This window comes from Arachis duranensis, chromosome 10, assembly GCF_000817695.3.
Source record: "Arachis duranensis cultivar V14167 chromosome 10, aradu.V14167.gnm2.J7QH, whole genome shotgun sequence".
Taxonomy (NCBI): Eukaryota; Viridiplantae; Streptophyta; class Magnoliopsida; order Fabales; family Fabaceae; genus Arachis; species Arachis duranensis.
Window position 1 is genome coordinate 102,024,308 of NC_029781.3, and position 8,819 is coordinate 102,033,126.

Below are 8,819 nucleotides of genomic sequence, written 5' to 3' on the forward strand. Positions count from 1 at the left end.
GCCTCTGTGGTGTGAGGTATGAAAATATTTTCAACTTTTTTTTCTCTTTCATCACTACACTACAAGAATATGGCCGATTAGCTACCACAAAAAGAGTCGTAAAATCGTCGCTAATCCGACGCAAAATATAATTTGTGACGGATTAGCTACTGCCTAGCAACTAATGCTTTTCTCGCTGATTACAAGTCGCAAATCAGTGAGGCAAACACAACAGTCGCTAATTCATCAGAAAGTTTTTTAGCTACCGAATAGATAGTCGCAAATCCATCACTAAAGTAAAAGCTAATTCCATAAAAGAAATGGACTAAACGGTAGTCGCTAATTAGCGACAAACTTTACTGCAGCAGACTCATCGCTAAATGAGCTAACTTCGTAGACAAAATGGAATGATTAGTTGACGCTAATTCGAGAGGAATTTTTCTGAAGCTACTCTGTCACAAGTTGTCCGCTAATATGATCGCAAATCTGTCACATTTTGTAGCAAATTTATAGCTAATCTTTAAAAATCCTTAATCAAGTTTGTAGGAATTTTGTCGCTAAACCAAAGCTATTTGAAATGAGAAAGTAGAGTTATGAAATAGTCGCTAATTTGCTAGGAAATAATCTGTAGTCAATTAGTTGTAATACTATCGCAAAATGTCATCACAAATTCCTTTTAAACTAGTAACAAATCGATAAGTATCTCACACTACAAAAAATTCTGGCTTTTGCTATGCTTTTAAAGCATTCCAAATATGCAAAAAGTGTAGCGATATCTTTTCACCACGCTTTTTTAGAAACGTGCCAATTGAGTTAGTGTTAACTACGCTTCGAAAGCGTGCCAATAGGAGACATAGCCACGCTTTTGAAGGGAGAAAATAAGAAAGTAAAAAAAGAATTGATTTTTTTATTGATTTACATAAATTATTTACATGCTATAATTATAATTAAAAAAATTACAATTCTATAATAAAACTAATAATTTAATTTACATACTGCAAATGTAATGCCAATAAGCCATAACAACCTCTTTGTTTCAAGCTAAAATATGGAGAAAAATGCTTGATCCATTTTTGGAAAAAATTTACCGAGAAACCATCAATTGAGTGTTGATTACCTCATCAATTCTGCAGATTACAGAAAAGCAACACGAATCAATAGAAAAATGGAAAATTTTGTGTCCATACATGAGGTCATAGAATTATAAGCCAAACTAACCCATGATGAAAAAATTCCATAAATGGATTCATAGAAGATGATCACCAAAGAAGTAGTAAGAAATTCAACAAAAAAGAAAAGAAAAGAACTTTAATAATTATAAAGAATCCAACAACAATCAAAATCAAAGGCACTGCACTATACTACACAACATCATGTGATTCTTGTTTGCACGCAAAAAAAATTAATCAAGATAAACAACAGAATCAAATAGAAGAAAGCAAGATGAGAAATTAAAGTAGAAACTTTACCAAGAAACACAAACAGGATTCATTTTCAGCTTCTCTCAACAAAAGAGAACAGGGTGAGTCGAAAATAGCATGAGCCAGAAAATAGCTGAATAATTGATAAGAGACGTTGAAAAAAGATAGTACAATAATTGACTATTTAACACTGACCAAAAATCAAACAATTAATTCCCATTAAAAGAGATTGCATCAGAAAACAGATTCAATAACATCACTCTACAGTAGTAATTTGTGCAAGTTCAACCAACTAAATCAGTAGAGGATGTTAACCTTCTTTCCACGCTCTTGCCAACAACCTCATAAACCAAATAATCTTTTCTCAAAAGAATCAGCAAAGTTATCGTCTTTAAACAAGTCTTAATTATTCGTTTTAATTACAACCTTATACTTTTATAAAAATTCGAACATAACCTCCTCTAAAAATAGAACTTAGCCACCCATACGGGTTCCTCTTTCTCAACATTTCACCAACCTTTTATCAGCAAGTACCACAACAATATATTCTCAAAATACTTGATAATAGTGTAAAAATCAATTTTTAAACCCTATACCCAAGGTAGTTACCAAAACAACATTGGTAGCTTAATTTCAATTCTGTTTTTAAAATATCAAATGAATTCAGAATTGCACAAACTTTATATCCATATGACCGTCTCGGATTAAGCTTTCTATTAAACTAAAAATCATAATTTTTTGCTTACTCTAGCTTTGGGAATAGAAACAAAACCGTGACTACTCTGCAGTGTCTTAAAATCAGAAAACAGCAACAGCATGTGATATTCAAAATTCAATATAAAATCCAAGTTAAATCCAATATTCAAAATTCAATATAAAATCCAAGTTAAATCCAATGACCTTAAAAATTAATGTGGTTCAACTTCACTCATCCAGGTTTCTTTTCCAATTGGTTCCAGATCAATATCGTTTTTAATGAAGGAGTTATATAACTTAGAAGTTGAGTAATTTTCTGCAGAATTCTATTTTAAAAGTTAATGAACATATCCTCTTCCAAATCCCATAACTTACTCATTAAAACATTGACAGCCCTGAAATTTAAATCACATATGCTAAACATACTTAAATTTCACCTCCAATTAGTTTCATCTCAATAACTATCCAGAATCCAAAGTTATTAACTCTCAAAGTTACTGATTTAAGAAAACAAAATCTGGCTTTTACTGCATAATGCATCATCTTTCAAAAAGTCATATCTTTAAAACTACAAGTCCAACCGTTCTGAAATTTTACGGCATTAAAATAATAGGAGTAAAGTTTAATTTAAAATTGGTTCCATTTCAAAATTCAATTTGAAACACACACAGCAGAGCCAACAAGTTACTGCTGTTCTAAAAATTCTGCAGTAAAAAACAGATTCCACAACCATAACTCAAAAATTCACCATAAATCATATACTTAAGAAAAAGGTCTTAAATTCCCCAGTCCAGCTCCTTATATTCCCAAGCTTAATCCAGACTTGGTCTCACGCAATTCCGATCATCATAGAATTAGTTATAGCTTTTCAAAGTTACTGATTTCATTTAAAGATAATGCAGGAAATCAGATTTTTCAGTTTAACACTGAAAATCACAACTAATTCTCCAGCTAATTCAAACTTCTCAAAATTAAATTCCAACAACGAATTTCATCCTAGTTTACTTAGCTTTTACTCTCTTATCATTTTGATTACTGTTGAATATCTGATTTACTTCCAAAGTTTTCATTTAATTTCAAAACTCAGATTCTCAGCAATCAATTCAACATTTCAAGATTCATTCCTCCAAATATTCTCTAAACCCAACTCCAATCAATCACCAACTAAGTCCATTACAATAATCATATAACCAGTTTAATAACAATTAACAAAAATTTCAATTTAATCCATCAAAATACAGAATTCACAACAATCTCTCATCAAACAATTCATAAACCACGTATGATCAATTTCACAAAATCAACGAATTCAATCAAAGTTCCAACCAAAATCTCAATCATTCCAATCACAATCTCAGCCACAATTTAACATTCATATAATCAATCAATCACTCACAACTATTATACCTATTTACAGTTATCCAATAAACTTTGTCGACATTCTTAAATTAAAACCGTTTAAAGTAAACCCCCTCCCTCGATTAGGCGAAATTTGATAATTAAGAGCAGCAAACCCCTCTTTTGTTTTAGTTTGTAGCAGCAACAGACTCGAACCAAACTAGCAGCAGCAGCAGCAACTCTAACAGTTCTTTATTATCATCAACACTATCTCCTATGATAGTTCCATCAGCAAACAGAGAAGGCAGAGCATGAGTATTAAACAGAAACATGGATTTTCCTTACCAGAACAGAAAAAGACTAAGGAACAAAATGGAAGTAGCGCAAATTCAAGAATGGAAACAACAGAGTTACCGGTAAATTTGTCCTTGTTTCGGCAACGACGACGACAGCACAAGAACACAACTCCTCTCCCTTCTCACATTCTGTTCGATCGACGGAGGCAGAAGCGGCAAGAAAGAATAACAATAATCAAAATAGGTCGTGAATGGTACAGAATTCAGAGACAAGGACGAAGGAGGCGGTGGTGACCGAGCAATACCAGGGCAGTAGCTGAAATAGTTTACAGCAGCAACGCCGACAATGCTTCTCTGACGGCAGACTCTCAACAGTGGCTCTATCAAAGAAAACAGGGCGCAACAGCAACGGTGTGACCCCAATCGACGGCAGCGGCGGTGGCAGAGCAGGACAGTGCGAGAACAGACCTCATCCTTCTCCTTCCAGGTTCGTTCTTCTGACAGCAGCGACGGCTAGGATTCGGAGGCAGTGACTCCCTCAATGGCGACGGCGGCGGTCTAGGCAGAATCGGCGATGATGACGGGAGCAGCCTTCCTCCCCTTCCTTGCTCTTGAGCTCTCCGTCTCCCTCTCTCAATCTCTCTTCTCCTTCCTCACGTCCTACTCTCTCTCAGTCACTCCTCCACCTTCACCTGACGGCGACGGCGACGATGGTCTTTCCGGCGCCTTCCCTTCCATCCCGTCCCTCTCTTCTCCTTCCTCTTCTTCCCGTTTCCCCCTCTCTGTTTCCCCCGTTTCTTTTCTTCCCCTTCTGAGTGTATGTTTTGCTTGTTTTGATTTAGGGATTAATGGAATTAGGGTTTTATTTGGAACTTTAAAGTTAGGATAAAATATGTATTAGTAATACAATAATTTTATAAAGTATTTAAGATAAAACAACAATTCAAAAATTAAATATAATACTGTAAAGATTACTTTTAAAATGCGTAAGATTTTATTTATCAATATATCAATGAACTCAAATTATTTTTAATTTAAATCATAAAGTAAATATACTAATCATATTTTATAAAACACAGTTTAAATGCGAAAATATCAATTATTCAGATTATATGCCATAATCTTTCATAATCTCTCTATTACCAGGATTTTAATTTCAATTTGTATAAAACAACTAATTATAATAAAAATTGTACATACACGTTAGTTAACTTAAACTCAAAGTATTTATAAAAATTAATTTAATCATTCCCAATAAATTAATCTCTAAGAGCTCAATTTAATAAAATTAATCGTAATTTAATCATAATACAAATGTCTTAAATTAAATTATATAATACTTTTATTGTTGAGTTTTAATTTCAAATAACCAATTATAAAAATTTACACCAGAATATTAATTATCTTAACCCCAAATATTAATAAAACTAATTTGATTATTCTTAATAGATTAGTTTACAAAATAAGGAGTTCAAATTAATAATAAGTCATAACTTATTCATAATAGAAATCACTTAAATTAAACTATACAATTCTTACTTATTTTTCAATCACTAAAATTATGCAAAATGTTCCATTATGATAAAATTACTTAAGAATCTTATTTGATTTAAAAGCGATGTGGCACCCACGGTCTATCCCTGGAGGAGAAGAGTTCGACGATGACCGAAGAGGGATGGTGGGCTGCTGCGACTGCATTCAAAGGAGGTTTGGCACTAGGGTTTTCCAATTTGAATTTTCAGAGGAAAAGAGAGGGGTGAAGTACCCTTATACAGGTAATACTATTTGCCTTTTATTTTCTACTATTAATGATACATTTGATTTGGGTTTTTATTTTTTATTTTTATTTTTAGTATTTTTATTTTTTAGATTTTGCGAAGAAAAAAAATAAAAATAGCAGGTAAAAATAGAAAATAAAATTTTATTATTTTTACTATTTTTTTTACAAAATTCAAAATACAAAAAAATATTAAAAATAAAAACATAAATCAAACAAATCCTAAATTTTTTAGAGATTTAAGACAAATTCAGCAATAATCTTGAAAACTAAAAGCTAGTGATAGAATTTTAGTGAAATTTACATTTATATTAATAATGGTATATAATTAAAATTAATTAATTTAAAAAATAGAAAAAATAAAAATTAAATTAAATTATATATTTTTGTATACTGTATAATTAGTATTTGTTAAATATAGTAATTAGAAGTAAATGGCTGAGTGATAAGTAGAGGTTGTTTTTGCTCTAAGGTTCTTGGTTCGAGACCTGGCGAAGACATTTTAAAAGTTTTTTCACGCATATTGGTTTGCACCGTTTCTTGCCGATTTGATCCGATTCTTACTGGTTCATACAGGTTTTCTTTCTTAAATGGTTCAAAAAGTAAATCGAACCGAATTAGAGTCCGGTTCACTGATTTTCTAGTCGAACCGGCCGGTCCGATTTGATTTTTACAACTATAATAGCAAGTGTGGCGGAGACATTTTAAAAGTTTTTCCACGCAAACCGGTTTGCACCGGTTCTTGCCGGTTTGATCCGATTCTTACTGGTTCATACCGGTTTTCTTCTTTAAACGGTCCAAAGAATAAATCGAACCGAATTAGAATCCGGTTCACCGATTTTCTAATCGAACCGGCCGGTCCAGTTCAATTTTTACAACTATGATAGCAAGTGTACATTTGTATATATGTGTTATGATTATAAATTTGAATATGTTATTTGTAAAGTTTGATTATACGTGTAAATCAAGTTTGTTAGTATTATTTATTAAATTTAATTATATATATATATAAATCTATTCAGATGCATAGGTATCTAAATCTTATTATAGGTACGTTTTAAATTTTTGAAATTAAATGCTTTTTTGTATTTTGAGTTACTTTTTTTTCTTTTGTTTTCAAATTTTTATTTTGATTTTTTTAAAAAATTTTAAATTTTAAAAAATATTTTATGAGGTAGATAAGATTTTTTTTTTTAAAAAATACGAAAATATTTATATAAATATCAATGATCTTATATTAAAATAATTTGTATTACTTTTTTAATGATTTTTTTCGTGAATTTTCTATGGATTCATATAGTGGTTAGTGATTAGTAGCAACATGGGACTAATATTTTTTCTGACAAATTAGTAACAATATGAAATAAGCGAGAAAAGTATATCAGTTGTTAAACGGTCGCTAATTCCTCACTAAATAAGCTTTTGATTAGTGACTCAATTGCGACCAGTTACTTATAAAATTTTCTCGATTAGTTTTGGATTTGTTATAACTCGGCGACGGATTTTCAACGAGATTAGCGAGTAATTTGCTACAAAATAGGTAGGATATAGCTTTTACTTTGCGACAAGATTGCAGTTGCCAAGTCGCTCGCTAAATTAAACTTGCGACAACTTAGCGACAAATTTATTTTGCCCGCTAATCAGCGACTTGAAATCAGCGAATGAACTGCGTCAGTTGTTAAACGGTCGCAAATTTCTCACTACTTATGTCCTAGGCGCTCAATATCCGTATTTCCACTTTAACGACTAATTAGCGAGGAACAGTTCCCTAGCTAAATGATTTATCTGTTGCGATGAGTTAGCGACGACTGTTTTCTGTCACTACTCTTATTTTGAATTTTACAATATTATGCGACAAATTAGCGAGAAACTAGTTGCTCACTAAAAAATAAAAGCTTTGGTGACAAATTAGTTAGGAAATTATCCATCGCAAAATGCATTTCAATTCTTCGTGACGAATTAGCTAGGAACGTTGTTCCTCACTAATTAGCCATTTCGCACAAAGTTTATTTAGCGACGAACTAGTGTGTGAATTGTTTCTCGCTAATTGTATATCAAACACTTGCGACGGAATAGTAACAATAATATCACTCGTTACTTTACTTTTATTCGATTGAAACCCTAAGTGACTGATTTGCTAGAACATTGTCACTCGCTAATTAATTTGTGACAAATTAGCGAGGACATTTTTCCCGCTCTTTTTTTAGCCACAAAAGTCAATTTGCGAGAAACAAACTTACTCGTAAATCTCTCGCTAATCAATCGTTTCTCTCAAGTTCGGGTATTTTGTGACCACTCATTAATTTTGTCGTTAGTGCGTCACTAATTTCTCGCAAGTTAGTGACGGATTAGTGACAAAATATATTTCTCGCAAAAATTCGTCGCTAATTTATCAAATTCTTGTAGTGACTGGAAATAGAAGAAGATGGTGCAGATAAATTTGACATGTCAATTGACACTATTTTTTTCAGTATCAAACAATTTTGTCACTGTGTAAATTCCTGTAAGTTTGGGTGTTTTTTTTTTTTTTACAAAACTACAATTTATTGACAATGTCCCACTTGACGTGCTAATTTGTTTTATTCGATTTTTTGTTCCATCGTTAACAACAAATAAATTAACTAGCTTTCGAATTTTGTTTCACAATCTTAATTCAAGGAGCGGAAACGACTCCTCTTGTGGGTGTCTCAAGGTCTCAATTGTAGTTTCAAAAATAAAATTAAAGATAAAAAGAAAACATGCAAGATGTCGGAGACAAAATAAAATATAGAAATTAAAAGAGAAAGGAAAAAGAAGATGAAAGAAAAACGAATAAAAGTAAAGAACTTTAATTAAAAATAAAAAGTAGAGTACAAATTTGAGTTCAGACTTCAAAAGAATTATTTAAGATTTTCAGTTTTACTCTCTAATATCAGGGAGGCTGCGCGTTTTTGGATTTTAAGTGTTTTTTTAAAAAGAACTGAACTGATTACAACGTTTGCCCAAAATTTTATTTATAGATTAATCTAATGTCAATTGACAGTTACTTCTATAATATTTTCTATTTTTAAATTTAAATTAGTAACCGTCCTGCATTTGTTTCTTTGACACTTTATATTACTACTTCTGTCAGTTATACCATTGACCAAATATACTGAATAATATCATATCAGTTATAATCTTTTTTGCATTATTTAAATTTTTTTAGATAATATTTTTCTTTTGCCTAACACATATATACAAAATTATGAAATAATAACACAGAATCTATTTATTACTGTAAAAAAATATAATTTTTTTAATTACCAAACTAATTCTCATATAATTTCCTAG

The 8,819-nt window shown here is 31.3% G+C and overlaps 2 long non-coding RNA genes across 2 annotated transcripts; both read right to left on the reverse strand.

Moving 5' to 3' along the window:
- Window positions 1-870: 870 nt before the first annotated feature.
- Window positions 871-1,627, reverse strand: LOC127743182 (uncharacterized). Its single transcript, XR_008004534.1, has 2 exons — window positions 1,449-1,627; window positions 871-1,106 (listed from the first exon to the last, which is right to left on the reverse strand). It is a non-coding gene; the product is annotated as an uncharacterized LOC127743182 (long non-coding RNA).
- Window positions 1,628-3,436: 1,809 nt separating this feature from the next.
- LOC127743181 (uncharacterized) lies at window positions 3,437-4,572 on the reverse strand. The gene is made up of 2 exons (XR_008004533.1): window positions 3,849-4,572; window positions 3,437-3,708 (listed from the first exon to the last, which is right to left on the reverse strand). It is a non-coding gene; the product is annotated as an uncharacterized LOC127743181 (long non-coding RNA).
- Between the last annotated feature and the right edge of the window lie 4,247 nt (window positions 4,573-8,819).